Source organism: Ovis canadensis, chromosome 11 (assembly GCF_042477335.2).
Source record: "Ovis canadensis isolate MfBH-ARS-UI-01 breed Bighorn chromosome 11, ARS-UI_OviCan_v2, whole genome shotgun sequence".
In the NCBI taxonomy this organism is placed as follows: Eukaryota; Metazoa; Chordata; class Mammalia; order Artiodactyla; family Bovidae; genus Ovis; species Ovis canadensis.
In genome coordinates, this window is record NC_091255.1 from 58,630,288 (window position 1) to 58,647,741 (window position 17,454).

Genomic DNA, 17,454 nt, shown 5'->3' on the forward strand with positions numbered 1-17,454 from the left:
GCCGACTCTTTGCAACCCCATGGACTGCAACATTCCAGGACTTCCTGTCCATCAACAACTCCCAGAGTTTACTCAAATTCATGTCATTTGAGTTGGTCATGCCATCCAACCATCTCATCCTCTGTCATCCCCTTCTCCCACCTTCAAATTTTCCCAGCATCAGGGTCTTTTACCCAGCAGGAGAGGCAAGTTTGGTCCCTGGGTGGGGAAGATTCCCTGAAGAAGGGAATGGCAAAACTCCAGTATTCTTGCCTGGGAAATTTCAGGGACAGAGAAGCCTGATGGTCTACAGTCCATGGGATGGTAAAAGAGTTGGCCGCAACTCAGCAAATAAAACAGCAGCAGCCACCTCCAAAGTGAGGAAGGGCTGGGAGGCTGGCTCTGTAAACACGTGTTCCTCCATCCCAGGAACACCCATCGCTGTTGAGCAGCACTCACGGAGAACCTACTGTGTTCCGAATGGCTGTCCTTCATTCCACTGGAAAGCAGGGACCTTGTCAGAACAAAATGCTCTTGATTACTGATCCCTCGAAGAAGGGAACTGCACGCTCTCTCCCTCCCTCACCCCCACGCAAGCGGGCTAGCCTCAGTGTGGACAGTCCCCTGGGGTTCCCATGAAGCCTGAGCAGCTGGCTGGGCTCTGCTCTCAGCTTGTGGACCTCCCCCTCAGGCTGACTCTGGCACATTCCAGAAGGTGGGGACCTGAGCCCTCAGGTGTGTGCTGACCAGCTGAGGCCTGGGCACCTGGACATGTCACCAGGGCACATGCCCTCAGCCTCCCGCGGAAAACCCAATTTTAAACTTTGACCCTCAGTCACTCTCAGACCTGGTGGCCTCTGGCCCGTATATTTTAGCCCTGGGTCAGGACGCTCTACCAGGAGGGAAGGTCAGAGTTCAAATGAGGATGCAGAGGAAGAAAGAACGGCCCCAGGGTTGGGGTGAGGAGTGGGAGGACAGGAGGGGCATCTTTGCTCTTGGAGTGTCCTGGAGCTGAGGGCCAATCTTCTCAGGCCAGGAGGGTGGGAAGACCCTTGAACCTTCTGACACCTACTCAAGGGTGAGGGAGCCTCTGAACAGGATGGCGTTGGGGGAGGTTTTGGGGGGATGCAGTTGACTAAAGGAAAACCACACAGTGAGAGAGCTATGATGGAGTGAGAGAATGCGTCCCAAGAGAGGGGAGAGGCCAGTTCGTGGGGCTTCTGGCCAGGAGAGCAGGTGGACTCTCCTGGTGGCAGTAGAGGTAGAGACACGCCCCCCAATGCAGGAGCCGCAAGAGACCTGGGTTCCACCTCTGGGTTAGCAAGATCCCCTGGAGGAGGGCAAGGCAACCCACCCCAGTATTCTTGCCTGGGGAATCCCATGGACAGAGGAGCCTGGAGGGATACAGGCCATAGGGTTGCAGAGTTGGACACGACTGAAATGACTTGGCACACATGCACAGATGGTGAAGGATACATCTGGGCTAAGGTGGTTCTACTGCTTGCCACAAAGAACAGATACAGCTCAAGTTAAGGGTGACGATGCTTTTCTTTGTGTGGGAAAACACAAGCAGCTGGGGTCACTGAAATTCTTCCTGAGTCACCCATCTAATCATCTGAGGGTCTGCTTGTCCAGATACACAGAGTCCGTTAACATCGCTAATTCCTGTCTGAGCACAGAAGTGCACTTGGGTCATTGGCCGAAGAGCATCAACCTTTGCAGAGTGAGCAAGACACTCTTTGCTGCTCTTTGTGTGCAGGGTCAAGCCCAGCAGGCTGCAACCCTCAGCTGAGTCACTCAGGGATGGCCCCTCGGCCTTGGTGACCATCCAGGAGCCCCTGGGAGCTCCCTCTCTTCTCCAGATAGTCTTGGGTTGACCTTCCACCCAGGAAAGGCAGCATGGTGGTACCAGGGTCCCATAGCCCTCCCCTGGGAAAGGCCAGGGATGGGTCCGAAGGGGGAGGTTATGGCCTTCAAAGGACCCGTGGTTTTGCACTTAGAGCCCGTGGGCATTTCAGCCTGGCCCCAGCCCTTCCACCCACTGCCCCGGGACCTTGGGGAAGCCCGAGATAGTCAAGGGGGATCATTCTACTGTCCCTTCTCGATCAACCTTGCTCTCTCTAACCTAATAAAAATTGTTGTTTTTTCTTAAAGAACACAGTATTCTCTGATTACTTGAGCACAGGATCGTTGTAGAAATTCTGGAGGAAAACAGGATGAAGAAACTGTAAAAAAAAACAACTGTATTTCCCAGACTCAGACTTACTTCCTGATGACATTTTATGTTCGTCTAGCTTTTCCGGAAGTATATGTTTCTATGGATTCAAAAGGAAGGGGCTTCCCAGGTTGCACTAGAACGTGCCAGCCAATTCAGGAGCTATAAGCACATGCAGGCTCGATCCCCAGATTGGATCAGGAAGATCTCCTGGAGGATCGCATGGCAACCCACTTCAGAATTCTTGCCTGGGAAATCCCATGGACAGAGGAGCCTGGCGGGCTGCACTCCAGTGGGTCGCAAAGAGTCAGACGCCACTGAAATGCCTTAGCATGCAGGCAGGTCAAAGGGAAGTTGCGAGGATGCTGTCTGCACAGTTGGGGGTTTAAGCTGCCTGGTTCTGCTGATGCCCCGACAGTACTCTCAGACGTGCCAGGCTTCACCACAGCCCCTCAGTCCACACCAGACACGTCCACACACAGGAGCTGTGTATGGAGCCTGTAACTGGTGCAGCTACTGTCACAGGAGGGCCCCAACCAGATCCTCTGCTTCCCCGCAGACCCTCACGTGGTCCCAGGAGCACTGGCTCCTCCAGCTCAGCGGCACTTCCAGGAGCAGGGCCCCTCTCTGCCACAGGAGAGACCCCAGAGGCCCACCTCCTCGACGACCATTTCAAGCAGCCCCTGAAGAAGGGCTTTCCCAGCTCCTGCCTCCCCCAGGAACAGATGAGGAGTCTCCCTCTGTCCGCAGCGCTCTTCCTGAGAAGCCTCTCCGAAACTCCCACGGAGGGAGGGCGTCTACCGGGATCAGAATAGCCACGTCCTGGGCTCTCGTTGGTCTGGGGTTAGAGTGTTCCCAGAGAAGGGTCCTGATTCTCGGGGAATTCTGGGAATGGAGGCGGAAAGTTGAAAGGAGAGAGCAGACTGTGTGTGAAGGTTCCTCCACCACCTTCACTGGGGGTCACACAGGGTGACTGGGGCAAGAGAGATCCAGAAGCCAGGACATCTGGCCACTTTCACGCTCAGTGGGATGAAGGGAAGCCTCTTTGAAGGGCTCTAACTTTTATGTATGTTTCCTAACTGCATGTCCCTCCAGGGCCTGCTGGTCCAGGGATTTCTCAGGATTGGGGCGAAAGGAGAGAGCAGACTCTGTGTGTGAAAGATATTCCACCACCTTCTCTGGGGGTCACATGGGGTGACTGGGGCAAGAGAGATCCAGAAGCCGGGACATGTGGACCACTCTCAGGCTCAGTGGGATGAAGGGAAGCCTCTTTGAAGGACTCTAACTTTTATGTATGTTTTTGTAACTGCTTGTCCCTCCTGGGCCTGCTAGCCCAGGGATTTCCCGGGATTGGGGCATAAGCCTCACCCTTCCTGGCACTGGTTCCCACTCAGCCCTGCAGAAACGTTTGTTGAATAAACAAGAGTTGATTTGGGAAAGAATTCACATTGTTAGAACAGAGTACTTTAAACAAATTAATAAAGAACAACACAAAATCAACCAATCAACACAAAAGTGGACTTATCCTGCCCCCAAAGTTCCCATGCCAGGGATGCCTCTCACCTTCCAGGTGAGGATTCTGTGGGGAGCAGGTTTGAACACCCCAGTCATCTGGCACCCTGGCAGTTTCTGAGGGTGCTCCCCCAGGGCCCAGAATAGCCAGGCCAGTCCCTGAGGAAGGTCTGAGTGGGCTCAGGGACTCACGTCTGGGATCCCCAGCTCCTGCGCCTGCAGCCCCACCGGTGACTTGCCTGCCACGCCCCAGCAGAAGCCTGGGAGCTCGTCACGCTTGCACAGGACTTGCCTTCCAAGGTGAACACCCGACTGGGCCCCACCGGGGGCAGGACACCTACTCTCAGCTCAGAGGCACTAGAACAAGGGGGAACTTGCTGTTTGGGGACCAGCGGGAAGCGCAGGTGGTAAGCCTGTGCGGGGGCAGGGAGACAGTAGCAGGATGGTGTTTAACTGAGGAAAGCGGGCAGGCGGTGCCTCACTCAGGGCCATGGAGGGATGGGGCCCCCAACCCCCTCGCTGCACTGTGCATCCTGTACGTAAGCCGCAGCGCTTGTGAGCACACCACGGGATCCCTCTAGGGACACCATCCCAGCAGACTTACTTTCCATTTACCGCTTACTTCACTTCTATGCAGAGTACATCATGCGAATTGCAGGGCTGGATGAACCACAAGCTGGACTCAAGACCGCTGGGAGAAATACCAACAACCTCATAGATGCAGGTGATACCACTCTAAATGGCAGAAAGTGAAGAGGAACTAAAGAGCCTCCTGATGAGGCTGAAAGAGGAGAGTGGAAAAGCTGGCTTAAAACTCAACATTCATAAAACTAAGATCGTAGCATCTGAACCCATCTCTTCATGGCAAAGAAAGGGGAAAAATGGAAGCAATGGCAGATTTTCTGATCTTGGGCTCCAGAATCACTGTGGACAGTGACTGCAGCCATGAAATTAAAAGACACTTGCTTCTTTCCAAAGGAAGGACAGCTGTGCCCAACCTAGACAGCATGTTAAAAAGCAGAGACATCACTTGCTGACAAAGTTCCATATAGTCAAAGCTATGGTGTTTTCAGTAGTCATGGACAAATGTGAGAATTGGACCATAAAAAGGCTGAGTGCAGAAGAATTGATGATTTTGAACGGTGGTACTGAGAAGACTCTTGAGAGTCCCTTGGACAGCAAGGAGATCAAACCAGCCAATCCTAAAGGAAATCAACCCTGAATATTCACTGGAAGGACTGATGCTGAGCTGAAGCTCCAATACATTGGCCACCTGATGGGAAGAGCTGACTCACTGGAAAAGACCCTGATGCTTGGAAAGATGGAAGTCAAAAGGAGGAGGCAGCAGAGGATGCGCTGGTTGGACGGCATCACTGACTCAATGGACACAAATCTCAGCAAACCCTGGGAGACAGTGAAGGACGGGGAGCCTGGCATGCTGCTGCCCATGGGGTCACAGAGTCAGACACGACTTAACAACCCAACAACAACAGCTTTTGTAAAGCTGGGCAATGAGCACGTTGTCATGATCAGGGGAAATAGTGTTCTCATGTTTAAATCACCTAGTGAGCCCTTCCCCTTCCAGGCAGAGCTGCCTCCCCCTGGCTTCTGTGACCACTGAATCTCTATTCCTGTTGCCCCATCAGCAAGGTGACCTCAAGGTACACTGACAGGGCTCCTCCCCAGAGAGGAGAGGAGAGCGTCCAATCGGCGGTGGGCTGCGCACCAGGGTCTGGGCAGCCCGGAAGCATAAGAGACCCTGCAGGGGCCTGTGGTGGCCACGTGGCTCAGCCAGCCTGGCGGAGCCCACGTCCTCCCTGTCTCTGAGGGACCACTGCAGGAATTACACCCTCAGGACTGAGTTACTCAATGAATGTCGGTGGCGGGGCCAGAGCCAGACCTACCTCACCTTCCCTGAAGCAGCAACAAGCACCCCAGTTCATAAGCACTTCCATAAGTAAAATGTTATACTATTTTGAAGAAAATAAAAGAACGTTCAGATGAAGGGAAAGGCATATCTGGGTGTTGGTTGAGGAAGGATTAATACTGGTAATGTGATTCTTTCAAAAAATAAAGTGTGAAGACAAATAATTCCCAGGAGCACTGAAGGCTGGGGCAGCTTGGGGCAAAATAACCAGATGTTTGAAAAATGCAGCCATTCCCGAAAGCTGACATCATGCTTCTGGATGACTCCATCATAAAGAGAAATATTAATGGGTCAAGAATTTTAGTCTTACATTTGGAAACTTAAAAATTTCTAAAGCACAGTCATTCCCTGGTATTCTAATGGTATGGATTTTGCACTTTCACTGCTGTGGCCTGGGTCCAATCGTTAGTTGACGAATTGAGATCACACAATTCAATCCGATTATTCAATCCTGAACAATCCGATTGTTCAGATGGAGCTTGAAAGTGGAGAACTCCAGGAACTGGCTCTCCTGAGAAACTGCCACCTGCAGTTTTCTTTAGAATGATCATCGAATGCCCTGTGTCTAATAAAAATAGAATAAGGAATTCACTATCAAGAAACTCGTCTTTTCCCCTGAACTCAGGGCAGTTCCTGAAATTCGAGTTCAGTTCAGTTCAGTTCAGTTCAGTCGCTCAGCCGTGTCCGACTCTTTGTGACCCCCTGAACCACAGTACGCCAGGCCTACCTGTCCATCACCAAGTCCAGGACTCCACCCAAACCCATGTCCACTGTGTCGGTGATGCCATCCAAGCATCTCATCCTCTGTCGTCCCCTTCTCCTCTTGCCCTCAACATTTCCCAGCATCAAGGTCTTTTAAAGGAGTCAGCTCTCCAAATCAGGTGGCCAAAGTATTGGAGTTTCAGCTTCCGCATCAGTCCCTCCAATGAACACCCAGGACTGATCTCCTTTAGGATGGACTGGTTGGATCTCCTTGCAGTCCACGGGACTTTCAAGAGTCTTCTCCAACACCACAGTTCAAAAGCATCAATTCTTCTGCACTCAGCTTTCTTTATAGTCCAACTCTCACATCCATACATGACTACTGGAAAAACCATAGCCTTGACTAGGCGGACCTTTCTTGGCAAAGTAATGTCTCTGCATTTATGGGAAACTCGAGTGACTTCCCATAACTTGAGGTTTCCTTCCTGAATACAGGACCTGAGTATCAGACCTCAGGTGCACGTATTCTGAATCCTTCCCGCCTCCTCCTTTCCTGGCTCCGCCCTGGAATCATCATTCGGGTTTAATACAGCCACTCAGACCTGCGCACAGACAGGCTGCAGCTGCAGGCGTGGAGGAGCCGGTTACCGGGTCACAGGTGAGAGCTGGAGGGGTGGTGGTTGGGGCTCCTGGTGCAGGATCGCCCTCAAATAGGGGCTGGGTTGATGGAGATGGAGCACTGAGCCCCCAACTCTGCGCTCTGACTCCGCTGAATGAGGGGAAAAGACAAAGGCTTCCCGACCTGGTAGGGAACTGCGTCTCTGTGGGGCAGCTCCAGGCTTGACTCTGCCCCTGTCTGGAGGGATAGAGAGTTGGCATCTCAAGCTCTCGGATGTCCACCCATATGCACGAAACCCCTGCTGCCCTGGACCATGTCTGGCGTGAAACAGTTTCACGTCCAGGCCAGCACTGTGGCTCTCATACTTGTGCACACACACTCACTTTCATGCACATACGCACTTGTGTGCACTCCTAAGGGGCACACGTGCACACTCAGCCCAACCACTCACAAACACTCATTAAAAGAGAAAGAAACCTGGAGAGGGGCAGTCCACTGCCTCTTTCTATGCTCTCCATTCATTTTTGGTTAAGCTGTAGCCGCAATCTCTAAATTCAATTCACCACCCCCTACTGGTGAATGATCTGCAATTTGAAAGCCAATTTCCATTCCCAGTGCCTAGGGAGCCAGAGCCCCTGGGAGGCCCTCATCCCCTGGGACTAAATAGTGAAGGTGGTGGAGAGGAATAGGCCCCCACCCGCCCCCGAGGGTGCAAGCAGCAGGTGCAAGAAGGGGGAGGGTTCTCAGAGGAAGTGCCTTGTGAAAGAGAGTGAGAAGTAGCCCAGCTGATGGGATGGTAGGTACTGATGGCCAGTGTGAGCCACAATGGTTTACAGACTCAACCCCCAGGCCTGGAGGAACTTATGACTGCCCAGTAGGGATCCCTCCAGAGAAGGCAATGGCAACCCACTCCAGTAATCTTGCCTGGAAAATCCCATGGACGGAGGAGGCTGGTGGGCTGCAGTCCATGGAATCGCACAGAATCGGACATACTGAGAGACTTCACTTTCACTTTTCACTTTCACACATTGGAGAAGGAAATGGCAACCCAGTCCAGTGTTCTTGCTTGGAGAATCCCAGGCACAGGGGAGCCTAGTGGGCTGCTGTCTATGGGGTCGCACAGAGTCGGTCACGACTGAAGCAACTTGGCAGCAGCAGGGACCCTCCATCCTGGCCATAGCAGCAGGGACAGGACACAGCAAAGGCTCCCCGGACTGGGGCATCTCTTCCCTCTGAGCCAGGGCTGGGGCTCTGTTTCAGCTGTCTTCTGAAGGTGGTTGGTCGCCTCCCTCCACACTATTGGTGAAAGGCCTGCCTGGACAGCAGGGTGCTCACCTTCCCATGTAAATATCCAGGTACATACAAGTTACCACTGAGCCTTTGCGTGGGAAACCTTGTCCAGGTTCTCCTAGGTGCTGCAGGAATGGAGATCCCTGCTGACCGAGAATCCCTGAGCCCCTGGTCAGCTGATAAACCTTGAGCCGCATACCTGCTGCCTCACTTTCCCCAAGGTCCTGTGTCAGGACAAAGTGCTGGCAACGGCATGCACTTTCCAAGGTGTTCCACTGACTCCCAAATGCGATCAGGTCCCCAGTGACAGCACAAATCCCAGCTGTGTGCCCCAGCTTAATATATGTAGAGACCAGCAGCTGTGACAGTGATCTGAGAGAAGGATTAATTGTTGCCTCACTTTTCCCAACTCCAGAAGCTTCAGGGCCCCTCCAGGTCTTGCCCCATGCAGCAGTCTTCCTATACCACCCCCGACCCTCTGCCTTCTCACCAGCCTCTTCCCCTGTTGTGCCCTGGCCTCTCTCTCTCCCATTTTTCTGTCCTTTGCAGCGTCAGAGACAAGAGGAGAGACTCAGGAAGAGGGGAGGAAATGCCAAACTTAAAAACCCATCTGAATTTCAGATAATGAATCACTTTGAAATGTAAATATGTGGCAAATATTACATAAAATATACCTATATTTATAAATAAGACAACAGTGGAACCCCAGACTGATAAGGGCGGCAAAGGTGCCTAAGGACACAGGAAGCACCTCCCATCCCTAGTCCAGCTCCTCCATCCCCAGTCCAGCTCCTCCACCCTCAGTCCAGCTCCTCTATCCCAGACCAGCTCCTCCACCCTCAGTCCAGCTCCTCTATCCCAGACCAGCTCCTCCACCCTCAGTCCAGCTCTCCTTCCCAGTCCAGCCCCTCCATCCCAGTCTAGCTCCTCCATCCCAGACCAACTCCCCCCATCCCCATTCCAGCTCCTCCATCCTCAGACCAGCCCCTCCATCCCAGTCCAGCTCCTCCATCCCCAGTCCAGCTCCTTGTAGACAGCCCTTCTGCACTCTATAGGGTGGAAAAGTGTGTGTCTCCATTGTACAGATTTGGTTTAGTTGAGACTGGTCTATGGTTTTGAGGATCAGCCGCAACCTGGAGTTCTTCCCAGTGCCTAGGCTGTATCGTCTGACGATTAGGAGCCAGGCCCAAGGTGGTTGGAGTTTGGGGGCAGAGCCTGGTGGGAAGGGACCCTGGCATTTCCTTGTCCAGATTCTGGAACCCTCCAGAGCCTTTCCCAGTGAGGAGAACCTCAGGGACCATATAAAATTGGACTAAGAGGCTTGTGTGCGTGAGCTCAGAGATCCGCCATGGCCTGGGGAAGGCTCAGGGAAGACTGGAGGTAGGGGGCAGCAGGAAGAGCGGCAGGAAGTCCTAACCAGGGCCCGTCTGGGAGCCCACAGCTTCAGCAGCCTTGGACAACATGACAGAAGATGGCCAGGGGTCCCCTGTGCACAGGCCACACTCCCCCAGGAGGACTCATGTGGTGGTAGAGAGTCTGTGACACTTCCTGCTTTCATAGTCTTCTGGTCATTTCAGTATCTGTGAGAACATTCCTATAAATAGCACATCTAGTGACTACAAATGGGCATTTAAGGTGAAGCTAAAACAGATACTACTGTTTAAAAAATGAGTCAGTGTCAAATAATTTCTAGGACACAGGGATATGTGAAAAGTGAAAGTGTTAGTCGCTCCGTCGTGTCTGACTCTTTGTGACCCCATGGACTGTAACCCACCAGGCTCTTGCATCCATGGGATTCTCCAGGCAAGAATACTGAAGTGGGTTGCCATGTCCTCCTCCAGGCGATCAGCCCAACCCAGGGATCAAACCCAGGTCTCCCGCACTGCAGGCAGATTCTTTACTGTCTGAGCCACCAGAGGAGCCCAAGAATACGGGGAGCCCATCCCTTCTCCAGGGGATCTTCCCAACCCAGGAATCGAATGGGGGTCTCCTGCATTGCAGGCGAATTCTTTACCAGCTGAGCTACCAGGGAAGAACTAATTTTTAGGACACAGGGATATGTAGTGTTGTGAAAAGCACAGAGGTTAGGCTGGGGAGGCTGGCGAGACAGGCTTTCTGGGGTGTTCCCTGGCAAGTAGAAAAAATATGAGAGATTGAGAGCAGAGGGTGGTTTGGTGGGCCTGACGTAGGCTCAAGGGACCTCATACACCTTTCTCAGGGGGCCATGCCCACCAGCTGCCCTCCCACCCGACCTTTGGACGTTAACCTGCTGATATTTTGCTTTCCTTTTACTTGTCAACACACACGCTCCCTCCCAGAGTCCAGTCGGATAGATCAGCGTGTGTTACAAAAACACCGTTTTGCTGAGGTCACCCCCTCTCCATGTCACCTGGTCCAGGGGCAGAGCAAGGTTGACCTTTGACTCATTCAGCTCTGCTGGGCACTTTCCCAGAGCTCATTGCAGGGCACTGACCACACCCTTCATGTGGCATCAGCCCTGCAGGGACTTCTGAGCAGGTCTGCAGGGATAGAGCACCTATTGTAGGCAGAGCATGTGGGGGCGCTAGGGGCCCTCCCCCCAGCACTGTGTGTGCGTGTGTGTGTCTGTGTGTGTGTGTGTGTGTGCTGTGTGTGTGTGTGTCTGTGTCTCTATGTGTGTGTTTGTGTGTGTGTGTGTCTGTGTGTGTGTGTGTGTCTGTGTCTCTATGTATGTGTTTGTGTGTGTGTGTGCTGTGTGTGCCCATGTGCACGTGACAGGGTGTTCTCCCAGGGAGTGGGTGTCGGATTCTGGAAGCTTCTAAAGAGTGGTTGGCTTCGCCAGGCTAGCTTGTCCTGTCTCCCCATGGAGTGAGACCCTGTGTGGTTTAGGATTGTCAATGAACCCACCCATTCATTTATTTTCAGTCAACATCCTGGTGGCTCAGAGAATCTGCCTCCGAGGCACGAGACTCAGGTTCGATCTCTGGGTCGGGAAAATCCCTGGAGAAGGGAAGGGCAACTTAATCCAGTATTCTTGCCTGAAAAATCCCGTGGACAGAGGATCCTGGCAGACTACAGTCATTGGGGTCACAAACAGTCGAACAGGACTGAGTGACTTTCATTTTCACTTTTCACTCAACATCCCAGACAGTGTTCTAGGAACTTGAAACATGACTTCTAAATTTATGGAAAGGACGAAAGCTGGACAATGGTCAGGAAAAGGTGATGAGGAAAGGTTTTGAGGGGGTGAGTTTCCTTCTGGATACTATAGACCCCTGGCTGTCTCCCTCCCAGAGAGAACACACTGCCCTTCCCACCAAGTCTCCTGGTTGCACTGGGCATTCGGTGATGATGCCAGGTCTCCAGCAGGAGGCTCCCCCTCTCACCCAGTGAGGCATCACTGCTCTCAGAGCACAGGCTTAGGTGGCATTCTTCCTTTGGTTCCCTGGGGGGTGAGCCCTCCATGTGACCCTGAGGACACCTGCTTGCTCCAGCCTTGGGGCCAGTGGGCAGGCCTCCCTGGGAACGTATTTTCAGCCTGGGGAGACTTGGCCTGCCTCCCTGTCGATGGGACACCCAGGCCCACGTTCGATGGGGAACAGCGGGGCAAAGGCTGTTCCGAGGTCAGTGGAAGCAGCAGAGTGGCTGGAGTCCAAGGGGAGACCTTGAGGAGACTGGAAACGCTGGGGGTCCTGCCCAAGGCTTCTTCCAGAACGGGTCAGTGGCCAGAGATGAGCACACAAGATCAATCTCCTGCGTGCTCTGGCAGGCTCAGGGTAGGACATCCCTGGGCAAGGGTCTCCCTCCAGGCAGCCCCGAGGGCTGTGGCTAGGAGGCCAGGAGTCACTGTCGACCACTAGCAAGGATGCCTTGGGGCCCTATGGGTGGCTGAGCACCATTCTGTGCATGAGAACTTTCCAATTTAAGAAAAGTTATTTTGTAAAAAATACTCAGGAAAAGAATTGAGCAGATCTTATCTGAGGTGCAAGGAAAAGCCTCAGCACAGGAAGCTGCAACCCCTATTTCTAGAACCTTCCATCACATGAGGTTCTCAGCAGCAAGTAATAATGATAAGCTATTTATGCCCCATCCTGGAAAAGGCTGAAAAGCAGCTACTGGATTGTGTCCACCTGTGAAATCTCAGCCTCTCTTGTATTATGCTGAGCAGGTTGGGGCAGGATCAGGGCAGCTCTCTCTCTTCACTTAATCACCAGATTCTTGGTTCTTTAAAAAAAAAAAAAATTAAAGCCAAGTTAATATTCTTGTGAAAAACGAATGTCCAAGGAAAGATAAACAGCCCTAGAGGGAGCCTGCCTTCCCGGGGTGAAAACGCATGATGGACAGCATAGTGGCTTGTGCCCCGCGGCTGACAGGGCCTCAAGAGCCCACGTGGGATGGGTGCCTTGGCCAGGGCGACAGGGTGCTTCACTCTTCCGTGCCTCAGGCACCACTGGTCCTCCTGGAAAGGAAGCAAGATTAGACCTGTGACATGCCACTTGCAAACACACCTTGAGGAATATTCAAGATCTGAGCGTAAAAATAGACAAAATTTGACCGTGATGGATATTCCACCATCTGGGAAGCCTTTTAAAAAGGATACTCTACACAAACAAACGAAGACTACTTTAAAACAAAACCCTGAAGCTTTGAAGGAAAGACAGACAGGACGACATAAACACGTGGGGTCTTTATTCCAAAGATCATCTGGGGAGAACTGATGATGGAAAGCTACTCACCCTGGAAGGCAGTTTGTTTCTTTAAGGGGTGAAAGTCTTAGAAAGCTGTAAGGAGAAGACAGACACTCCCAGTAGGAGGAGCAAAGGCTTTGCAAAGGCAGTGACCATGTGGAAATCTGAAGGGCCAGAAACAGGAGGAGCTGGTCAGCCCTCTACAGCAGCAGGCCTCGCCAGGAAGAGGCGGAGCTAGAAGCCAAGGGGACCAGGCTGCTCACAAGCTAAGACAAAGGGACTCCTTGCAGCCACTGAAGTCAGGCTTCAGGATCTAGGGAGGTAGACCTCACCAGCAGCACACTCACTACACAGTGAGACCCAGACAGAGAAGTGGACAGAACATGACCAGAATGCTCCCTCCAGTGTCTGTGGTTTGTGCCTGATATTTCCAGTGAGGGGAAAGCTGAGGTCTGGGGAAAGAGGGGGGCCAGTGTGAGTGTCCTGGGGCAGCCGTGACCAAGGACCCCAAACAAGGGATCAAAAGAAGCAAGTTTGCCCTCCTCCAGTTTGGAGGCCGGAAGTCCACATCAAGGTGTCAGCAGGGCTGCAGGGAAATATCCTTCCTTGCCTCTTCCAGCTTCTGGCGGCCCTGGCGGCCCCTCACTTGTGGCCACATCCCTCCAGTCTGTGCCTCAGTCAGCTCTGGGCCGCTCCCTTGTCTGTTTCTGACAAATTTCTCTCTTCTTACAAGAAACCAGGCACCTTACACAGGGGCCCACTTGGCTCTAACACGACCTCCTCTTTATTTGTGGCTGCAAGGCTCTATTTCCAAGGAAGGTCACCTTCACATGTTCCAGGTGGACGTGTATTTTGGGGCCACCTTTCACCCTTCTCTGATGGATCAGTGGGAAAGAAAGTGCCTGCCGATGCAGGAGAGGCGAGTTTGATCCCTGAGTCGGGAAGATCCCCTAGAGAAGGCAATGGCAACCCACTCCAATATTTTTGTAAGGGAAACCCCATGGACAGAAGAGCCTGGTGGGCTGCAGTACATGGGGTTGCAGAGAATCAGACATGGTTTAGCGACTAAAGAACAACAACATTCACCCCAGTACATACAGTACAGAGGGCGAGAAGAGAGAGACAGGAGTGGGCTCTCTAAGCTGATTCCACGTATGCAAAATCACATCCATGTGTGTGCACAGAACACGCGTCTCTCCAGTGACTTCTTTCTTCCTCAACTACAAATACTGTACTTATGTGAGAAAAGAAGGCTGTCGTTCTCTTGGTAAATTAGAATAGAAGCAAGTTCAGAAAATCAAGGGAAGCGGGAGACAGCAGCACCAATCACAGGGGTCTGGGGGCTGAGACTGTCCCTTGCTATTTCAATCTCTTGTTTGACCCAGAGTCTCCTGGAGTCAGGACTGGGGCTGGTCACCAATGGCCCCAGCTCCTGGAAGCGATTCCATCCACACTTTCCTTTGCTCCTGGCCCTTCTGCCCAGCACCCTGCAAAGTGAAAAAAAGAATCAGAGACAAGGAATTCAAAACCAAAGGGTACCAACTCCATGGCATTCTGGAAAAGGCAAAATTCTGGACACAGTAAAAAGATCAATGGTTGTCAGGACCTGGGGGGAAGGATGGATGAATGGATGGAACACAGAGGATTTTTCAGGCAGTGAAGCTACTTTTTGTTGTTGTTCAGTTGCTGAGTCACATCTCATTCTTTGTAACTCTATGGATTGTAACCCACCAGGCTCCTCTGTCCTGCACGATTTTCTGTGTTTGCTCACATTCATGTCCCTTGAGTTGGTGATACTATCTAACCATCTCATCCTCTGTGTAGTACCTATCGGTAGCTACATGTCATTATGAAAAGCGAAAGTGTTAGTTGCTCAGTCATGTCTGAGTCTGTCCATGGAATGTCCCAGGAAAGACTCCTGGCGTTGGTTGCCATTTCCAGCTCCAGAGGATCTCCCTGACCCAGGAACTGAACCCTCCTCTCTTGTGTCTCCTGCAGTGGCCGGCAGATTCTTTACCACTGTGCCATCTGGGAAGCCCAAATGTCAGGTTTACTGGGTGCCAAAGCCTGAGACGAGCATTTGTCTCAGAGGAAGTGAAAGTTCAGCTCTCTGGACTGTAAATCTCGAGTTCCACAGGAAGATGCTTTTGTTGATAAAAGCCAATCTGGAGAGTGGACCAAGTGTCCCAAATGCCTTCCTCAGAATGCAAAAGCGGAAGAGGGGCAGGGGGCATCCAAGGTGGTCTCAGGCTGGTGTCAGGTTCAAGTGGCCACACGAGAATCTGTGTGTCACGACCCATCTCTACAGGACATATGGCTCAGGGCGTTTTGCATGTTTTATATAAAATTCAAGATAACCCCAGCAATATAACTGGACTTGTCTCCGAGGGACCCGTTTCCTGTCTCATCTGTGTTTCTCATCTGTCTGACAGTGGTCCCACTGCAGACATTATAAAGGTGTCGAGAAGGGTCATGACACAGTTGGGTCAGGAAGGAGCTTGGGGACCCTCGCCCACCCTGGCCAGGGTGCAGCCCCTCTCACAGGCTTCTGAAGGAGCCAGGGGAACTCTGACTCATCAGCTTTCCTGCCCTCCAGGGAGTGTGCCCGAAACCAGTAAGGAGGACAAGGGACCCCTTAAAACTCATCCACATCCTGCTGGCCATGCTGACCTCAGCATCCCCTCTCCTCGCTCCCAGGATACTCTGGGTCCTCTCGTTGTTGGCCGCCTTCAGGAGTGCTCAGAGTGGAGGTTAAGTTGCATGGTCTCAACTCTGCCGGCGGCGGGGCTCGGGTGGGGTGGAGTAGTGTGGGAGGGAATGCAGCAGGGGCAAGATGGGTGTGGGAGGAGAGACCTAGAACAGGCCAGGAGGGGCCCAGGCTCCAGGTAGTGCCAGTGACCCCAGGAAGGGCAGTCAGTGGATGTCCTGAGGTCTTGTCATAACCCACATGTGTGACTGTCCCCCCACAGTCTGGGACAACCCCAACTGCACCAAGGGTGTGGTTGTTGTGTTGAAGGGCCAGCCAGCCACGATGGGCTGCAGCATCTCCAATGCCTTCTCCCATATCGACATCTCCCTGAAAGCGAACCCCACGGCACCCTGGGAGCTCATCTTCAGTGTAAAGGCCCCAGGAAACTACTGCCAGGATGGATGGCAGCTCTGGATTCAAGACGGTGAGGCGCAATTGATGATTCAAGAAGCCCAGGGCAGCCAGGCAGGGCGGTACAAGTGGAGTCTGAATGGGCGCCAGAGAAACATCAGAATCACCACCCTGGCCGTCTTCGGTGAGCAGGGCGGGGTGGGGGGGAATGACCCCCAAGCTTCTCTTTTTGGCGGGCAGGAGTGGGGAGCAACTCAGGAGGAGTGATTCCTGCCCACTTGAGGTGCCCAGAGTCACGGAGATGAGGCCTGAAGGGAATTTCCACTATGCCCCACCCTCGCCGCATCTGTGCCCTCTCTGAGATTCTCAGGGCAGTCCCTGCACGAGTGCTGCTCACTGTCCCTATCTGCTCAGGGAGCTGGCGCCTTCCCGCCCTAAACACCACCTATTCTCCCACCCCCACGCCTTGATTGGCTGGAGGCTCCCCAAGTCACCATCGTTCTCTCCCTTGCACCCTTCGCCTGTTCATATGCAGTCAGTGTCACCCTGAGCGCCGGGGACAAGAAGCAGGGGTCCTGCTTTGCCCCAGACCAGGAACAGTGGGAGGGGCTGAGAAGGCACCCCTCAGCCTAGCCGGTCTCTGGGCGGGGAACCCAGTGAGGCCTTCATGAACTCCTGTATCCAGGGCTCATCTGATACCTGGGGTGGAGGGGCTGTGTCAGGGCAGGCCCTGGGCAGGCCCCCGCCAAACTGCCCTGTGTCTCTTTGGCAGACCCGTAAGACCTGCTCCTCACACCTTCCGCAGTTGGGTGTTCCTGTCTTCATCCTGGGCTAAAGGAGGGGAGCCCCCAGAAAGCCCCCCCGGGTCTTCCCTCCGCAGACACCCTCACCCTCTGTGCCAGGAGCCCTGCCCAGCCCATGCACCCATCCCCCTGCCACTCTCCCAGCCATGGGATTCCCTACCACAGGCCATGTCCCCCTCGAGGGAGCCCCCTAGGTGGTGGGGCTCCTGCAAAGGTGAACAAAGGAGGGAGGGCCCGGACATTTATGCAGGTCAGCAGATGAGCATACCCCGTTCTGATCTTAATCCTGAACACACTGGGCCAGATGCTGGTGATATTCCCCATCCTTTCTCTGGTAGTCCTCCTCAGCCTGCTGATCTGCACACTAGCCTGGTTCCAAAGGTGTGGCTCTCTAAACTTCAAGCTCCAGAACCTATTGGCCTCTGAGCCTGGTCTGTGGGCGGGGGAGGGGTGGGGTCGTCTCAGGCCCGGCATAGACTCTCTGCCCCATGGTCTTGTACCCACCAAGACTAGTGAGAGAGTGGGGAGCATTTGAGGTCCCCGAGCCAGAACCCCTGCCCCAGAGGACCCCAGCCAGCAAATGCAGTCCCAGTCCCAGAATACAGACGCCCCACCACAGACAGGCCACGGAGTCCACACC

At 53.3% G+C, this 17,454-nt stretch overlaps 1 pseudogene; it reads left to right on the top strand.

Moving 5' to 3' along the window:
• Window positions 1-15,544: 15,544 nt before the first annotated feature.
• Window positions 15,545-17,240, top strand: LOC138415492 (secreted and transmembrane protein 1A-like; annotated as a pseudogene).
• The last annotated feature ends 214 nt before the right edge of the window (window positions 17,241-17,454 follow it).